The sequence below is a fragment of the Papio anubis genome, chromosome 7, assembly GCF_008728515.1.
Source record: "Papio anubis isolate 15944 chromosome 7, Panubis1.0, whole genome shotgun sequence".
Lineage (NCBI taxonomy): Eukaryota > Metazoa > Chordata > Mammalia > Primates > Cercopithecidae > Papio > Papio anubis.
Genome location: NC_044982.1, coordinates 52300174 through 52320506, shown reverse-complemented (window position 1 = coordinate 52320506; position 20333 = coordinate 52300174). Strand labels below are relative to the sequence as shown.

Sequence of the window (20333 nt, the reverse complement as noted above, 5' to 3'; positions counted from 1 at the left end):
CATAATTAAACATCAAGAATGTACATTCCAAAAACAGTATGTGTTAGCATAAGAAGAGAGTAGTATAAGTAATAGTCACAGTAGGTCAATATTAATACTTTCCCCAGGGAAACCCCCAAACTACCTCAAGAAAAGTCTTTGACGGGTGTACAGTCATGTGTCTAAGATCCCCAGCAATTCCTAATTGGTGTTCAGCCAAATTTTTTCAGATTTCGATGTAGACCCTAAGTGACTCTGTCAGGCATTTCATGGGGGTCCAACTTTTTAAATCAATCCAATTCATTCATCTGAGCAAGGAAAATGGAAAAATTCATATTCTGTTGAGAGATTCTTTGATCCTCTTTACAAAGATCTGTCTTATCCTATTATTGTAATAAAACCAGACTGCTGTTTTTCTGAACAGTGTGTATGTATGTAGGTATATATGTATGTATAACGGTAGTGTCTAGAAGACATAAGTAAATGTATCTCCAACGCGTATCCCAGTAGAAAACAGATAAAAAGAGAGAGTAACCTCAGGTTCTTTGAAGCAAGAATTTAGCTATTCAGTGACAATGCATCTCCTTTATGATCATTAATTATCCCGTATTTACTGAACACTGACTGGCTTCCTAGACTGAGCACTCTGATGAAGATCTTCGCTCTACAGGAGTACCTGAACTGGGAAAGTGACTATGATACAGCATCTCTACATAAGGAGAGAAGAGACCCAACACTTGCCAAAGACCCATTCTAGCCAGACACTGGAATAGGATCTTTATACATGCTAGTTCTTAGATGATCTCCCCAGTAAGCCCCGTTTTACACATGAAGAAACAAAGGCTCAGAAAAAAATATTATGCCAAAGTTTGCAAAGTGGTAAAGTAGGACTCAAAGCAGGGTTTCAAGATTTCAAAGTCTCTGCTTTTTTTTTTTTTTTTTTTTTTTTACCATCCCACTTTTCCTTTGCTCTCATTCTAACTGAGCATGCTGCTAGTTGGCACTGCTGAAAAAAGGTATCTGATATCTGGATGTTTTTCCACCAGGATCCTTGCAGCAGAAGATGTCTTCACTTCAGTGCAACAAAACCCCGTGATAACATCAGATTTTGCCGGAATGGAGTTACACCCTGGCTGTCATACAGATACCCAGGCCTCCAACAACAGTGAGTACACTATCATGTCACATTCCCTCAATAGCTCCAGGACAATGGAGGAAAGTAGTGGCAAGAATAATCTGAAATAATAGAGGATTTTTAAAAAATACTTTGTATCTGGCCTTTGAATTCGTTATGTAATTATTCGAGTTCCAAACCACATTTTTCAAACATTCAGTTACAGTTTTCTGCAGTTTCTGGGACAATGTTAGCTGGGTATTAGAGCAAGTCAGCCAAGGAAACACTGGACAGCTGAGCAGCTTAATTCAAGGCCCCACTTCCATGATGCCAGCGTGCTGGTGGCTTTAGATAGTCCACTCACTTATCTGGTCCTCAGCTTCCTCAAGAATAAAATGACGGATTTGAACAATCAGATTTATTTATTTATTCAATAGATTTTTATTATTAGGTATCGATACACAGGCCTGCCCTCATAATATTTATAGGCTGGTGGAGGAGACAGAAAACACAACCGACAATTTCAATGGAGTGTGATCAGTGCTATAAAATAGTAAATAGGAGATGCCATAGCAGTCCCTAGTAACAGCTTCTGATCCATTCTGAAGGGCACCAGGTGGAGGGTATACAGTAGAGGGAGTGACATCTAATGCACAGCCATAAAGAACCTATAGGAGTTAGATTCTCAGAGGGTAGTGTGGGGACGGAGAACAGCACCCAACGCGATTGCACAGCCCAGGCAGAGGCCTGGAAGGTAACTATCACAGCCTCTTGTGAAAGCACAGGTAGTTTAGCACATCTGGTTTCTGAAAAGTGAGTGGGGACAGAGGAAATGGAAAGGGAGATAGAGGCAAGACCCGTCATCAGGGGCCTTAGATATCAGCAAAAGGACTTTGGACTTTGTTCATTCCTCAGGAACTGTTTGTTGACCTTACTATGTGCCAGGCATTTTTCTAGGCTCTGGAGTTACCAGAATAGTAAACAAGAGAAATAGGTTTCTGCTTTACAAAGCAAAATGCGAATCCATTCAAGGGTTTAAAGCAGGGAAATGATATGATTGGGTTTGAGTTTAGAAAGACCACATTGGCTGCAGCATTGGAATGGCTAGGACAAGAATAAGTCTCTTTCAGCCATAAAACTGACTCCATGATTTAAAACTCAGGATACACCAAATTATAGAAGCCCCATGTTAACATTATTCATGATAAACACATAACTGTATTCTTTTTCTTATATATAATCTCTTTGGTTTACATATTTCTTTGCAAATATTCTATAAATCAAGAGGGTCCTTTCAGTTGTCACACATTGTATGTTCAGACACCAGAACATTAATTGACAGGGAAGGAAGGACAGTCAATATGTGTTGAACACAGAATGTACTGAGGGGCAGGGGAAGTATTAGAAATGAATAATGTCCAGTTTACAGATAAGGAATACTAAGCTCCAAATTCAGTAACTCTGAATGTCACTCAATGAGAACAGAGTAAAACCAAAATTCAGATCTGATTTGATAGTTTGTATATTTATTTGCTGTACATCAAAGCCCATACTGTTTAATGTCTACAAAATATAATTATAACATAATCACCATTTTTCTGAGCTCTTAGAAGACTAGTTAAAAAATGCAGAAGTAGAGGATTACAATATAATATGTTAAATGCTCACTAGGTATCAGCTAGTTGACTCAGACCAGTTCTTTCTCATGTGAGCATGTCATATCTTCAATAAATTGCAAAACTCCTGATGTTACAAGACCACATCAATCTCAAAATCCTGCTGAGAGTTTACAGAATAGAGAACTCAAAACTTCTTCACCAAATACATAGAGCAAGAGTTTCAGGTAAGGAGGAAGTAGTGTTTTCCTTGGAGCGGAAATGCACAGGCGGTGAGGAGAGAGTCAAAACTTGAAAAGTACTTCATACTTCTTAGAAAGTTGTTTTTCGGTACAAAAAAAAAAAAAAATTCCTTTTCAAGTCAAAGAAACTCCCTGAGCTTCCTGAAAATAAACCAAATATATATAATCAAAACCACTTTAGGCCTCAGAGCCCATTCCTGCTCCGCTCACTTAAGTGTTTCCTCTCCTCCCGGTGGGTTGACTTCCGTCTCTTTCCTGAGGAATCCCAGCTCAAACTCAGTGAAGCTCAGGGTTTACAAGACATCCAGGAGGCCGGCAGCTTCCACATACTTCCTGGTCCCCGTCTGGACCTGGAAGGACCACCCCGAGTCCTTCCAGAGCTAAGCTCCCTTACAGGACACACGGGAGGTGGGGTATTTTTTTCCAAAGTCCCTGAAGGTGAAAGTTGTTTCTCTGCAAGTCAAGACACCTGCTGTACTTAACTATAGTTGTTGAGTGCAGGAAGGACTGAACATCTTGTTCATTTCTTTGTTTTTGTTGGAAGCACAAGGATTCAGCCATAGCTGGTCATGCACAGGTGTAGTCAACTTTGCTGATTATCTACTGATAATTTCTTTCCTTTTTTTTTTTAATACTCTTAACTTTTATTTTAGATTCAGGGGGTACACGTGCAGATTTGTTACATAAGTACATTTTGTGATGCTGAGGTTTGGGAGGATCCCATCATCCAGGCAGTGAGCATAGTATCCAATAGTTAGTTTTTCAACCCTTGCTCCCCTCCCTCCCCACTCTAGTAATCCCCAGTTTCTATTGTTGCCATCTTTATGTCCAAGTGCATCCAATGTTTAACTCCCACTTATAAGTGAGAACATGCAGTATTTGGTTTTCTGTTCCTGCATTAATATATTATACTTAGCATAACAGCTTCCAGTTGCATCTATGTTACTTGAAAGGACATGATTTCATTCTTTTTATGGCTATATAGTATTCCACAATGTATATATAACACATTTTATTTATCCAGTCCTCTGTTGATGGGCACCTAGATTGACTCCATGTCTTCGCTATTGTGAATAATGCTGTGAGGAACATATAAGCACATGTTGTCTTCTTAGTAGAACAATTTATTTTCTTTTGAATATATACCCAGTCATGGGATTGCTGAGTCAAATGATAGTTCTGTTTTAACTTCTCTGAGAAATCTCCAAACTGCTTTCCATAGTCTACCCAGAATTTCTAATCCTGGATTTTCTCTGGGCAATCCATACACTATATGTAGCCTGTGCTTCATTAAACTAGTCATACTAATTCCATTCTCCTTGCTAGGAACTGGTTTTGCAATGAATATTAGATGCAATTCTGACCCGTGAGATGAGAAAAGTCTGCTGGGGGTTGGGGGAGTAGTGAGGGAAAGTCCTTACTCATAGAGACATCTAGGAGGAAGCAGCCTCTTCTTTCTCTATGTCAGACAACAGTAAACATCATAATGCTCTTGCAACCTCGAAGGGAATTTGAGGATAGAATTAAAAAGCTGAAGGTGGCAGAGAAAAAAAAAATGGGAAGAACCAGAATCTGTGACTTATCAACTCTGGAGCTGCCTGACTACAGGGCCTCCTCTAATGGGAAATGAGAAGATTTCTCACTGTTTAAGTCCTTTTGAGTTAGGCTTTCCTTGTCCTTGAAAATCTCCAAGTATACTGGAGAACCAATGAGTAGGACAACAAGTGGAACAGCTCTCTTGTTAATGTGAAATATCAAGAAGCTAAGCATAAAAAGATTTAACAAAATAGAAAGCTTTAGTCGGCAAGGCAATAGCAATTCTGGATGCAATATAATGTCTATCACTTGAGTTTGTCTTCTGGTTGAGCCACCTATTGCATTTGGGGACCATGATTAAATATTGAAAGAACAATTCATTCTTTAAATTCAATAAGAAGCATCCCAACCCTTAAGGACTCCCTCTGACAGAGTGAATTGTACAGGAGGACTCTTTCTTAGTCTAAAATCAAACATTGTGCAGCTTCGGCAGTTCTAGAGCTCCACTGCTTCTTCTGCAGTGGGATACTGGTGCTCAGCAGATAACCCATCAGAGGGTGTGAGGATGAGAGCAGCGGTGGTGTCCATGCAACCTGCAGCACTTGGTGGAGCAGTACAAGTTCTCCATCCCAATCCTGTGACAGACATGCCGTCCAGCAGTGCAGTACCACTATCTGTGGTACTGAGTGACCACAGTGCTCAGAGTCTCACAGCACCACCTGTCAAAGTGGATGGGGCTGGACTGCAACCATGTGTGAGGTCTTCCCTAGGGATTCCCAGAGATACTTAGGCGAATATCGCTAGGAGATGGGAGCAACACCCCCTGCACCAACAGGTGGGAGCAAAAGCAAAGGAAATTTGAGCGATTGCTGTTTCTGTCACCTCATCCATCTCAAAGGTGGCTAAAAGAAAGTAACTGTGAAGAAAGCAAGCCTTGGTAGCCCATTAGGAAGGGAGCTAGCATAATACAGTCATGCATCATTTGATGACAGGGATATGTTCTGAGAAATGTATCACTATGATATTTTGTCACTGTGTGAACATCATAGAGTGTACTTACACAAACCTAGATGGTGTAGCCTACTCTACACCTAGGCCACATTGTGTGGCCTTGTTCCTAGGTTACAGACCTGTGCAGCACATTACTGTGCTGAATGCCATAGGCAATTATAACACAATGGTAAGTATTTGTGTATCTAAATGCATCCAAACATAGAAAAGATACAGTAAAAATATGGAGTAAAAGATTAAAAAATGATGCTTCTGCATAGGGACACTTACCATGAGTAGCTTGTAGGACCAGATGTTGTTCTAGGTGAGTCAGGAAGTGAGTGGTGAGTGAATGTGTAGGCTTAGGACATTACTGTACACTACCAAGACTATAAACACTGTGGACTTAGGCTGCACTAAATTTACTTAAAATTTTTCTCTTTTCAATAATAAACTCACTGTAACTTTTTAAATTTATAAACTTTTAAATTTAATTTTTTGACTCTTGTGGTAACACTTAGCTTAAAACATTGTACAGTTGCATAAAAATAATTTCTTTCTTTATATCCCTATTCCATAAGCTTTTTTCTATTAAATGTTTTTATTACTTTTAAAATTTGCTTGTTAAAAACTAAGACACAAACACGTACATTAGCTTAGGCCTATACAAGATCAGATTATCAGGATATCACTATGCAATAGGAATTTTTCAGCTTCATTTCGATCTTTGGGACCACCGCCATAGGCGCGGTCCGTCATTGACAGAAACGTCATTATGTGGCACATGGCTGTATTTTAATGGAAGTTCCTGCAAAGTAATACGTCAGTAGTTTAGACAGAGCATGCAGTTGCCCTTTTTGAGTAATTTTGCTTTGAGTCTATCCAAGGCAGGATCATAAGTAACCAGGGAAACAGATGAGAATAACTTGTTGGGAGGACACGAGTCTATTAATCAGTCTTAAAATAATTCTGGTGATAGAAACCATCACCTGAAACTGTACTTAACATTTTAAATCAGATAAACTAAATAGGCAGGAATTACTAAGATTCAATCATAGAGGATTTGAAGTAGTAGAAATTTAGAACAATTGACCCAGGGCTGTAAAACTGGGAGAATGAAGCCTCCCCAGATTCATGTGGAATCCGTGCTGAAACAATATCCTAAGTGACTGTGTTCCCAAATCTGCTGTCATTGTTGGTTCTAACCCAGGTAAAGTAGGGGGTGTGTGTGTGTGTGTGTGTGTGTGTGTGGGGTCAAAGACCCAAGGTCATGGTAAGGAGCACACCAGCTCTCTTACTTGGCCTTCATGGACCAAAAGAGAAACTGGGAGATCCAAACCCATATGCCTAAACCTGGAACACAGAGGGCTATTTTTACCCCGGCAAAAATGTAATGATCAGAGCAAAGAGGAAGCAATGTGAAGCATCAAGATGAGACTTCAAGATGATCTGAGATGACAAAATAATTAGTGGCAGAATTAGGGGAAATAGGGGAACTGGCCAGGCCTGAATTCCCCTAGCTGGGAATCTAAGACAGGCAAATCACTTGAGGTCAGGATTTCAAGACCAGCCTGGCCAACATGGTGAAACCACACCTCTATTAGGAATACAAAATTACCTGGGCATGGTGGTGTGTGCCTGTAATCCCAGCTACTTGGGAGGCCCAGGAGAGAGCGTCACTTGAACCCAGGAGGCGGAGGTTACAGTGAGCTGATAATGATGCCACTGCACTCCAACCTGGGTGACAGAGCAAGACTCTGTCTCACAAAAAAAAAAAAAAAAAAAAAAAATTAGGGAAGCTTTTACCCTCTTAAATCTCAAAATTAAATAAATAAATCTCGCACTTTGTGGCAGTCAGTAAAGGGTTGAAGTAAATGGAAAATGGTTCCTTTGGCCATAATGAGAATGTTCATTCTGAAAAGGTAAGTAAGGAGGCACTAATTATGACATGGTTTAGAGCAAGGTTCTATATATATATATATATATATACACATGAGTTTTAAAAGGGGATGGAGGTTCCTTTAAATACATACAGTTATCTCCAAAGGAATGTTCTAGTTCCTGTGATTGGCTTGGGGAGGGGGTGAGGCTTATACCATGGTTAGGTTCCAGAAGCTTAATCAGGCAGGACATTATAGTCCAGGGGGCCAAGAAGCAGAGACTGAAAATACAGAACCACATTCAAGAGAGCATGTGGGGATCAACCAGGAGAATCCAGTCCAACCCAAGATCAAGGGGCTGGCTCCAAGCCAAGAAGAGGAAAAGAAGCCAGGAGAGTGAAAGAAGGAAAGGAGGAAAGACTGGACTGAAGTCAGAGAGTTAGAGAGCTTATTGTATACAAGATCAGGTGCCTTAAGGGCTCTCATATTGGGCTCCAGCCACACAGGTTTGAATAGTCAACCTGGCTTGAAGGAACATATAAGCGTGAAAATGAATGATCCAAGGAAAAATAAATGCCAGAAAAACTCTATCTCCACTCTCAGCTATCTCAACCATCAATCTCATTTCTCACACACTCATAAACAAATTTGTTTTTGAGATGCCTGTCCACATTTGGGAATCATTTGGGAATACTTTTTTTTTTTTAAGAGATAGTTCACTGCAGCCTCTAGCTCCTGGGCTCAAGGGATCCTTCCACCTCAGCCCCCCAAGTAGCTGGGCCTACAGGCACACGCCACCATGTCTGACTAATTTTAAATTTTTCTGTAGAGACAGAGTCTCGCTATGTTGCCCAGGCAGGTCTGGAACTCCTGGGCTCAAGAAATCCTCCACCTCAGTTTCCCAATGTGCTGGGATTGTAGGCGTGAGTCATCATGCCTGACCACAAATATAGTTTTAAAAATATAATTTCTGACAGAGTTTCAAAGAAGTTGTAGGAGAGATCCAATAGAAGAAAAAAAAATGATCACTTTCAGTAAGGAAGAGAAAGGAAGAAAATATGCTAATATTTTTGGTGATCTACTATGTGCCACTCATGGATTCTCACCACAGCCCTGAATATTTTTATCCCCAGTCTTTTTATGAAGAAACGAAGACTCAGAAAAATCTGTCCCTAGGTAATACAGCAGAGACAGATACAGGAGCAGATATGACTCCAAAGCTTCCTCTTGGGAGAATTAGGGAAGTTTTAAGGTGGAAATTGCATGTGGTCTGAAGCTTGCAAGACGGCTAAGAGAAGCTAAAAGGGAGTTGCCTAAAGTGAGCAAATGAAGAAAGACAGAAAATGCAAATATTGTTTAAGAATGCATGGTACTGAATTAATTGGAAAAGGTCGGGGAGAAGTGCAACAAGAAGAGCCACAGAGGAGTAGAAGGATAAGTTGTGATCAGAGCCTGGAAATGAGCCCATGTGTCACCCTTGTGCTACCTATGTGTCCTTCAGCTTAGGTCCCCTTAGGTAAATCGTGGCAAGTCAAATTAAAGTTTATGCCTAATTTTCAGTATAGGAATCAAGGCTCCTTAACTTGCACCAGAACATATGCAGGAACTCTTTTAGAGTCAGAAGAAGACTGGAAACAAAGCCTGAATCTGGCAAACATCCAGTGGAGACCTCATTCTTGGGCTTTTATGGCGTGTTTTGTTTTCAAAGAACATTTCAGCTTCTGGAATATCACACTTATTTAAAATTCTATGATCTATAGTGATGAAACTCCTCAGTTCATCCCTGGGGCTCCCAGGCTGTCACATAAACTAGTGTTTTACTTCTAGCTTATACCTTAGAGAGTCTGGAGACTACTGGAGCTTTTCCATGTGTCCCTGTGAGGATCACAGTGTTGCCATCCCTCCGCAGGCTTCCTCTGCAGTCTGTGCCTCTGACCTCTGTGCTCATCTGTTTCCCATGATTCCTACTGGGCCCCAGGGTGGAGCAGTATAACATAGTACAGCATAATTCACTTTTATAGAGCATCCTTCATGCAAGCTATCACAGGGAGCTAATCAAACGCTGACGAGAAAGGGTCTGTCGCAGGGTAAGATTTAAAGGGAGGAACTGATTTAGTGGCTCAGGGGGCAGAAAAGAAATTTCAGATAGATGAGTTAGAAGAAGTGAAAGAACAACCCCCACTGTCATAAACCATGGGTGGAGAGAAGTTACTACATCTGGGGAAAAAGAACATGAAGGAGTAGAGGAGTAGCTGGCACCCTGAGACACTACCCATACTCTCCCAACCAAAGCTGATTGGATTTCATTCAGGAGAGCAAGGGGAACATTACAAAGCCTTCAGGTTCAAGGAACAGAAAACCCAACCAAGACAATCTGAACAATAGGAAATATTATTATCTCCCATAACAAGAAGTCCTAAGAGAGAGTGGTTTGATTGATTTAGTGGCCCAACAATGTCATAAAAGTCCCAGACTCTTGCTATCTTTCTACTCTGAAGCCCTCAGTGAGTAGATTTCTCTTCAGATGTGCTATTCCCAGGATCATAGGATGTCTGGCTCAGTTCCAAGCATCACACTCAGAAACAGGAACATGTAAGTCACAACAATAGGCATCAACAGAAGAAAGAGAAGCTGTTTCTCCTGTGGTTTCTCCACTCCCCTTTTAAGGGCGAGAAAATATTTCCCAGAAGCTCCCAGAAGACTTAGCCCTTTTATCTCTTTGGCCAGGATTGGAACCCAGTCCCTTTCTAAACCATACTTTAGCAAGATGAATAGGATCATCATGTTTGGTTCAGACAAATCAAGATTCACTTCTGAGTCCTGTAGAAGTGTGGGCCGCCCCGCAAAGTCAGGGCTTTGCCCGAAAGGAAGAAGGAAACAGTACTGACTGAAATGCCAGTCCACCATGTCTGCTACAAAGGGATGCAAAATGGGCATCATCCATGTTGAACCCGTGGAGAAATAGGATGCATCCAATACATAATTACCTACACAATTTAGATAATTCATTTAGAATTTAGGAAGACCACGGGCCAGGGAAGCTCCTATATTGAGAAGGAAAAGTAGAATTTCTAGGTAGAAGGGCATATTAGGAAGGGAGTTTGGGGACTGGAGGCTGAATTTTGGCCACCTTCTAAAGTGAAATTAAACATATTAAAAGATGGGAGGAAAGTATGTTTAGGATCAAGGACTTTTGCCCTTGGCAGATGAGGCAGAGAAAAAGGAAACTTTACTTCTGAGTTGAAGAATGTAGTGGTAGTCAGTCTTTTGAGAGCAAGAATCTCTCATTTCTGGAGAGGGTGGAGCAGCTGTGAAAGGGAGATATGCAAGAATGCATAGCCAAATATCAATCCAGGGACCTGCATATGCAAACTTCTGCAGAATCCAAGGCAAAGGGTTGTATGAAACCCACAGGAATAGGAAGAAGACACATTTTTGGTAAGTATGGAATCAACCTGAACTTTACGGGTTCTGAGCTTCCCACTGAACCTGAACCTTTTGGGATTTGAGTTCATTTACTCTGGGCAAAATTCACCTTCCCAGTGCTAAAAAAAAAAAAGGCTCTAAAGATTACTGAACACCAACTAGCTCTTGAGAAACCACACAGGGGTGAGTTAAGTGTAAATGAATCACAAACACGCAGATTAAATTTCTCCTCAACTGCACCAGAGTTTAAAGGCCAAGAGAAAAAGCACTTGAGGCGAAATACATTTTGGCTTTTGCAGAACCTAAAACATTTGTAATGAGCTTGAAGTCCTTCAAATAACTTAAAATTCAATGGAGTTCTTTCTCTCAAATTCAGCATTCAGCCTGGTGACATACATACAGCTGCCTTTCTAGATCTGTTTCACTTTAGAGAAGAAATTGCTTTTGTTTTTTAATATTAACTTCTTGATCCAATGTGATCAAGGACAGCTGAGACAAATGCCATGACAATGTTTAAATCATTATTCTAGGGGCCTATGCTGCAAACTGTAGAACTCAAACTTCTTTTTTTTTTTTTTTTTGAGATGGAGTCTCGCTCTGTCGCCCAGGCTGGAGTGCAGTGGCTCAATCTCGGCTCACTGCAAGCTCCACCTCCCAGGTTTACGCCATTCTCCTGCCTCAGCCTCCCGAGTAGCTGGGATTACAGGCGCACGCCACCTCACCAGGCTAGTTTTTTGTATTTTTTAGTAGAGACGGGGTTTCACCGTGTTAGCCAGGATGGTCTCGATCTCCTGACCTCGTGATCCGCCCATCTTGGCCTCCCAGAGTGCTGGGATTACAGGCTTGAGCCACTGCGCCCAGCCAGAACTCAAAATTCTATACTCAATGTTGGGCAGAAGATTAACAACCCTAAGAAGTATGACATGAAAATAAAGCAATCTCTTTTTAAAAGTTGATATTTCAAATACTAGGGGGTCTATGGCAGGAATTTGTGTGTCATTCAGTCACTTGTGGAAGGTTATTGAGTGTGTACTAGGTAGCAGGTACTACTTATGATGTAAAATGATGTTTCAGTTTGCTTCTTACTCTGAACAAACATATTACGCCACTAAGACCGCTATTATCACTTCCTCTTTCCTCCTGTTTAAAGTAGGTGATTATGCCCATTAAGTCTGTTTTCTTTTGTCTTCTATCTTTCACCTTTTAGCAACTCGCATATCAGCCTGCCTGTCTCAGATATACTATACATGCAGTCTTCCTCGTAATAGATGGACATCGAGAAGTTGAAATAGCATTAATTCCTTTACTTCACTAAAATTCCTCTATTTTTTTGCCTGGCTACCTCAGAACCTCTTTCTGCCCTCTTTCTGACCTGTTAAGAATAGTATCTAACTAATCTTGGTTTAGTGCTCCCTGATGGTCTGACTTGATCTAGGTGTAAAACTTACAATATTTTAATGAAAGTAGAGATTCTGCATCTTTCAGGCAATCATCCATGAATATGATTTCTTGAAACTGAACCTGAGACAAGTTCTGCATTCAAAGTTACACTCCATTAGGACAGACAGTGCAGAGTCAGTGCTAAACTGTGGTTATGTGATGGTCCTCCCAATAAAGCTCACATAACAATTATAACATAGATCTGTATATATCTAACTTTGGCTGAACACATTTGGTGTCATAGACACTGTGTGCTACATCTCACAAGGACCCAATAAGATAGATACTGTTACTATCTCCATTTTACAAAAAAAGGAGTCTGAATTTCGGAGAAATTAAGGAACTTGACTAAGGTTGCACCACTAAGAAGAGGCAGTTTCAAGAGGCCTGCAGGGACCTAGGCCTGACCTGTTCACTAGCACTTCTCACTGGATGTAGTAAAGCAAAGAGGAGGGTATGGAAGTTCTTTGGCTGGGGCAAGAATACAAGAGCTTCAGTTTTTTTCGTTAGCCTTAATTCAGTTATGGGGAAGGAATGATACTTCAGGGGAAAAAACCAAAGTTGTTTTTGTTTTCTCAATTAAATTATATTTTATAAGAATTCCTGATGAAACCAAGGAAAAAAAAAAATCTTGCCTATCCTCTCTCCTTCAAACAAATACTGAAAACATTCCTCCTAGTTCCTGACTTGGGGAGGTGGCTTATTTAATTACTATGAGAGTGGTCTGTCTTGGTATGGAAAAATATTCAGTGACAAATACAGTGGGCTCCTCCTGCTTGGTAACAGACTTCCCTACAGTAGGAGAGACTCACCGCATCTAGTGAAAAAGATCACAGGTCTTGGATTTTAATTTGGACTTGTATTTGGAGAAAGAAACAGGAAAAGAGTATGTGACTGACAAAGAAGAATACAACCGGTGACCCTATTTTCATTGCACAAGTCCTGGGAAATTTTCTCTGGGAGCCAAAATCAAGCATTCCTCTCTTTTATTCTTTTTACAGAAGAGTCAAAATAGTCCATGAATTTCCTCTTCTTTGTTTTAAGCCTCTTCCTTTCTTCTTCCTGTGTCCACCCCTCCATCCCCACCCCATAAAATAAAAGTTTTTTTCCCCTCAGCCAACAAATTTTCTGGTCACCACAACAACAAGCACATTCACAAAGCAAATGAGTTACTTGGAATGTGGCAAGTATCTCATCTGAGTCACAGGAAGAAAAAAGAAAAGTTGGCTGCTGCCAAAATGGAAACACTTTCTGGAAAATTCTTGAAGATATTCCTAAAATCTCAAATTGGGCAAGTGAATGTACCCTAAGAAAAAACTTGGAATTTCCCAAAATATAAACAAGGTGAATTTTTCAATAAGTGTTAAGATGATGGAAATCAATATGCTAATGCCACTACATAAAGGAACATTTTTCTTTTCCTCTTCAGAGGGCAGTGGTGGTCCCAGAATTTCTACGTAGAAGGTGCTCATGGCAGACTATCTGGATACTAAGAGAGGTTGGGTACTTGAAGACTACATTAGTCAGGGTTCTCCAGAGAAACAGAACCAACAGAATGGGTAAATGGATTGACTAAGGAACTGGCTCACACAGTTATGGAGGCTGACAAGTCCAAAATCTGCAGAGACAGAGTCCCAGTTCAAAGGCAGTCAGGCAGAGAGAATTCCCTCTTGTTCAGGGGAGGGTCAGTCTTCTGTTCTATTTATGACTTCAACTGATTGGATGAGATCCACCCACATTAGAGAGGGGAATCTGCATTACAAAATCTACTGATCTAAATGTTCATTTCATCCAAAAACACCCTATAGAATCACCCAAAATAAACTTTAATCAAATATCTGGGCACCCTGTGGCCCAGTCAAATTCCACAGAAAATTAAGCATCACAAAGATTATCTAGAAGCCCACAGATTTTACTTAGTACACTTATTGGCAGTGCAGGGTCTTAAAGAGTGTTTTAGTGAAGATTATGGTAAAAGAAATAACCCCCAGACACATGCCAGGCCACAGTAGTGAACACTGCTAGTTGTCTACCCACCATCTATTCCTTTTTCCTTTCTTCCTGACAGACCCTGATTTTGATTAGTTAGCCACTAATCCTCTGCACAGCCATGTTACTTCTGCAACATGGTACAGGACTAAGCCCAACCACTCTAAGATAATACTGTCGGCCTTTTCAGGGATATCTCAGGAATAAGCACACAACCAAACTCTGGCTAATAAGATGTGAGGAAAAGTCTGCTTCTTAGGAAATTCTAGAAAGTATTTCTTCACTCCTAAGAAAGTCTCATGTCCCACAAACACTGACCTCAGTAGACGAGTTCCTGCAGCTGTCTTACTACCAACCTGAGGTCACAGCCAGCCCAGGTGGCTGAAGATAGAGATGAAAACAACCTGGGTTCGTGATGACATCATTGAGCCCCTGAAGGAGCACACCCAAGAGACCACCCCACCTCTGGGCTTTCCGTAATGTGAAGCAATAAATCTCCATAGAGTTTAAGTCAGTTAACTCAGGCTACCTGCTGCCAGATGCCAAAAATAACCCAAATGATACATCCCCTCTGTTTTGACATATACACTGGTTTAGAGGCCAGAATAGCTTCAAGATGTCCATCCAGAATTCAGAGATAGGAGCCAAGGAGCCATATCTTATGTAAGCCCTAAGACCTGCTCGTTCATAGAAGACTATTTATGGAATGTTACCCTGCATTTGCATGGAATGCCCATTTTGGTTAAATTTGCTAGAAATGCTCTCCTGCTGACACTGCATCAAAATGTCAAGAACAAAATATACAATCTTGTTATAGAAATAGGGGCTTACTTTCTCCATCAGTTCCAAGCTAAAATGTTTCCTTATCTTTCTGAGATGTTGATCATTCATAAGCCTCATATCTACTTAGGAAAATGCAAAAGGCAAGTTAGAGTCAGTCAAATAGTTGGCTCCTGCATTAAAAGAAAATTAATGCAATGGGGGTGACTGGAGTAATGTTTTTGAAAATACCGAGTGATTTTTAAATTTTTTGTATCTACAAAGATGACTTCCCCTTAGCCTAAGGCATTCTCCTGCTACTGTGGTGAAGTACAATTGTTTTGTAAGAAAAGTAAGAAGAAATAAAGAATTCAGGCCGGACACAGTGGCTCACAGCACTTTGGGAGACCAAGGTGGGTGGATCACCTGAGGTCAGGAGTTCGAAACCAGCCTGGCCAATATGGTGAAACCCCGTCTCTACTAAAAATACAAAACTTAGCCAGGCATGGTGGCTTGCACCTGTAATCCCAGCTACTCGGGACGCTCAGGCAGGAGAATCGCTTGCACCCGGGAGGTGGTGGTTGCAGTGAGCTGAGATCATGCCACTGCACTCCAGTCTGGGCAAGACTCTGTCTCGAAAAAAAAAAAGAATTCATACTCAACTTTTAGTTTTCAGAATAGGATTCCAAAACAAGGCAATAGGTTTGTAAGTCAGGTTTCATTGAGAGAGGCTTTTTAAAATTAATGCTTTATTATAAAATATTTATAACACATAGAAAAGAAGACATAATGATAAAGCAAATATCTTTATATCTATCCCCCCAAATAATTCTTAATTTTTTCCAGGGCTTCTTTGGATCTTTTTAAATAAAACATAATAGCTACCTCCCCAAGCCCATTCCTCTCTGCTCTAGTTAGTGGCCCTTCCCCTGAATATTTATATTATTTTACTAAATACGTATATAGTCACAACAATATATGTTACTATTTGTGTGTCTTTAAATATTACATAAATTGTATCATACTGTGTATCTTCAAGTTGCTTTAATTCACTAATCATTATCTCTATGAGACTAATACAATAGATTATTTAATAGATTGATAGGTGTAGTTATTGTTCATTCATTTTGTCAGTTTTATAACGTATTCTATTCATTCTCCTAATTACAGGCGGATTGTTTTTGGTTTTTAATTATTCAAATGATGCTGCAATAAATATTTTTGCCTCTTTGTACATATGTGAGGCAAAATCCTAAGGAATTATATCCAGAACTCCAGATCCAAGTAAAATGAAAGAATTCCACAAGGATCAAAGTTTTTGCATTGTGTTTATTAGGGAAATATTTGTGAATAGAGAGTGGTCAGGGCATTTCCAATAATTAAAAATGAACTGCAAGCATCAAGATATCATATTTGATAAACATGTTTTGACACGTTAATATCCTTTGATATTTAGACTGAATCATATGAAATTACCCAAATTCAACAATTTTGACCTACAAAATGACAAATTCCTATGGCCTAACTTACCACCTATCTAAAATGAAAATACCAGTTAATAGGTTATAAACATCTTCAACCCAAAAGCCTAAAGCCAAATTTTAAGAGATGGTTTTCTAAAATCCTTTTGTGTATCAATAGGCAAGTCCCGAACAATCGGTTCAACAGCCAAGTCTTAAATATTTGCTTTACAGCCAGAAAATGGCTCAATTCCATAGAGTAGAGAAAATATGTCTTCTGTCTATGAAAGGGAAGAATAGAGCACAAGAAAGAACCTGGAAGTTCCCATGCAGCTGTGTCATCTACCAAACCCAGGAGATAATGGCTATTTCATTTTAAACCCCCAAGTTTTCACTATTCCCCCAGGCAAAGACATCGTAGATGACTAAAAAAAATTGGTACACTAGTCCAGGAGATCTGTCCAATGATATTTGAGCTTTTGCCTTTAATTTCTCATTTTAAAAAAAGAAGCCCCCAGCTCACTCATTGAATTTTACATAAACATGCTCTTTGAGGCTGAACAAAATCTGACTGATTTTCAACGTGAAAATAAAATATAAAAACTGTTCTTGAAGTTATTTCTAAACAGCATCAGAATCGTCTAATTCGGAAAAAATCAAATTCATCAAATGAATCTTCTGCTAATATCCGTTCAAGAACAATGTTAACATCACACGTAGGAATGCTATGTTTTCTAGGACATTTCGACATTTTCAGTGGTCAAGAATTACAATATTTTGTAAATGGAAATACCACTACTAAAAACAGAGTGCTGTAAACAGAATGATGTCTTTTGTTTCCAAAGTAGATATACCAGAGTGATGCAAAAATAATAATTAAAGATATCTTGTGGCAAAGTTACCTCGGGGTAAACACTGCAGCCACAAGCCCCACTGGCAAGTATTCTTGGGGTAAACAGTAAAAGGGTTAAAAAGCAGCCCAAGGGGATAAATGGAACTACAAATTATTCCAAGGTAAAATAGTAATCGCTTACTTATAGGCCAACCAGAAAAGATGGGCTGCAGTCAGAGAAAGGCAAAGGAAATATGCAGAGATTCCTGCATCAGTTCACTTCTGAACCCAAGGAACTAAAGTCAAGTCTGAACACAGAAAAAGATGGACCGATGTTGCTCTCTCCAAGTTTTTATGCTATTTCTATAGATAATGATTATACCCAGGTCATCTCCACTGGAAATCATCATGTAACTTGTACTCCTATAATAAACACACACCACCTGTCTTGTAAACTCTATTGCCAGTCCTTGCTGCTTACCACATTAAAGTGCCAAGACTTGTTTATCAAATATGATATCTGGATGCTTGCAGTTCATCTGTAATGACTGGAAATGCCCAGACCACCCTCTAGTCACAAATATTTCCCCAATAAACATAATGCACAGACTTTGATCCTTGTGGAATTCTTTATCCATTACACTTGGATCTGGAGTTCTGGATATAATTCCTTAGATATTCTTTTTCTGGATGAATCTGGAAATTTGAGGATTTTCTTTATGGCCTCACTAACTGAAGTTTTATCTGCCTGTATAGATATGTTATAAAATTATATCCAGTATATCTGTATTTTGCTATACTAACAAACAAACAACAAACCTCAAGACATCAATGACTTACAACAGATGTATTTATCTTGCTCATATTCATGAGGGCTGTGGGTTGACTACAGTTCTACTGGTTTTTGCTGGGTCCACACAGATTCATTCCCATTGGCCAGAACACATCACATGGCCAAACTCAAAGTGAGCAAATCAGTAAAGTACACTTCTGTATACTGGAGGCAGCGGAAGTCACAGTCCACAGGATGAGGAATGCACAAGGTAAATCGTGATGAACAATAACCCAATACAACCATAAAGTTTCTCAAAATTCCTTTTTTTTTTTTTTTTTTTTTGGTGGGGAGGCAATGATAGAAAAGAAAAAAATACAGTGGAAATTGGTGCTTATTAAAAAAAAGTTGTACTTTGAAGTCACATCAAATCTGATACATTCAGTGTAGTAAATACTAGAAGGCCGTAAGAGGGAAGTCAGAGGTAACTGAAAGTTTTTATTCCAATTCTTCTGTTTGATTCACTGTTGGCTTTTTCATTAACTAAAAGGTATGAGCAAAATATAATAAACATAGTTTTTAATAGCACAAAGAAAATGCTGCTTTCCTTGCTGAAAACATTTATACATGTTCACTTCTGGACTTGCCTTCAAAGGTGAGGTGTCTTTCTCGTGAGTGATCTCACTGAAAAAAACCATGTTCATTCTCGGAGGCTGGATTCAGATATTTGAAGAGCTCGTTTGGAATGAAGTCTTCTGAATCAGTTAAACAAATGGTCAACGTGGATAATAGAGTTGGAAATGGATAAAAGCAAAGTGCCATCATAAAGCAAATTAGCTAATTTCTTGAGTAGCTTTAGTTTGAGTAGCAAACTGGGTCTGAGGGTAATTTCAGATGAGCATTTCCAAGAATGTTTTCAGCAATGGCAGCATCATTGGTGTAAATGCCTAATCCCTTAAAGGCGAGACTTTAAAAAGTAAAACTCACTTAATGCAAGTTCTGAGTTTTGCTTTTACTCTTTTGTCTTATCTTTTAAATTTCCCTTCTTTCTAGCCTTCCCCACATGTGCTTCACAGTGGTTTGTAGTAAATACATTTAGTATTTTGTTTCTACTTTCCTCAGCAAGTCAATACTTGTTATTCAAATTACCATTAAAAATTCTGAGAGCCTGCTGCCGGGCACGGTGGCTCACGCCTGTAATCCCAGCACTTTGGGAGGCCGAGGCGGGCGGATCATAGGTCAGGAGATCGAGACCATCCTGGCTAACACGGTGAAACCCCATCTCTACTAAAAATGCAAAAAATTAGCAGGGCATGGTGGCGGGCGCCTGTAGTCCCAGCTACTCAGGAGGCTGAGGCAGGAGAATGGCCTGAATCTGGGAGGCGGAGCTTGCAGTAAGCCGAGATGGCGCCACCGCACTGCAGCCTGGGTGACAGAGCGAGACTCCGTCTCAAAAAAACAAAGAAAAAAAATTCTGAGAGCCTGCAATGATCACAGCATTATGCTCATTTCTATGGGAAAGAGAGTTAGTCCTGACCGTTGACCAATTTTCATAAATTTGCATATTAGACATCATAGTACCACCAATGAGTCCACACAGGTACTTCAAGCTGATAGCCTCTTCAACACCAAGCAATAAGCAACTAATAATTTATATGTATGCCTGAGTGGAAATTCCAAATAAAATCAAGATAAGAGATGGCAAATGAAATTTCCCCTAATGATAACAAATCTAAGATACAGGATGCAAATGTGGGCCTCTGACACAACAAACACTGAGGCCAGGCACAGTGACTCACATCTGTAATCCCAGCAATTTGGGAGGCCAAGGCAGGCAGATGCTTGAGCCCAGGAGTTGGACACTACCCTGAGAAATGTGGTCAGACCCCGTTGCTACAAAAAATAGAAAAATTTCCCAGGCATGGTGGCACATGCCTGTAGTGCCAGCTACGTGGGAGGCTGAGGCAGGAGGACTGCTTGAACCTGGGATATGGAGGTTGCAGTGAGCCGAGATCATACCACGGCACTTCAGCCTGGGTGATGAGAGAACAAGACCTCATCTCAAAAGTAAAACAAATAACAGCAACAACAAAATACTGTTCAATTACAGGATATATAATTATGATCCTTTCTCTCCAAAGTCATACCCAATTCTTGGAGACACCAAGTCAAAATAAACTTGGGAGAGATAATTCCTGAAGCTCATGGCAGTGTATGAGTCCACTGACCTCCGTTCTGCAACTTTGAAGCTCTCCTCATGTGAAAGGATATTCAGGAACCTGATAAGGGCAATGGTTG

General features: G+C 40.0%; 1 protein-coding gene across 4 annotated transcripts in view; it reads right to left on the bottom strand.

Moving 5' to 3' along the window:
- The window catches only part of BMP4 (bone morphogenetic protein 4), a 255091-nt gene extending 234758 nt beyond the window's left edge, over positions 1-20333 (bottom strand). For 3 of the 4 annotated variants that reach the window (XM_017960325.3, XM_017960326.3, XM_017960328.3), the window contains exon 1: positions 125-872. The gene's annotated coding sequence lies outside the window, so the exon portion shown is untranslated. Of the gene's footprint in view, positions 1-124; positions 873-20263 lie in introns of those variants that run through there. The other variant, XM_017960327.3, reaches the window with a different exon arrangement.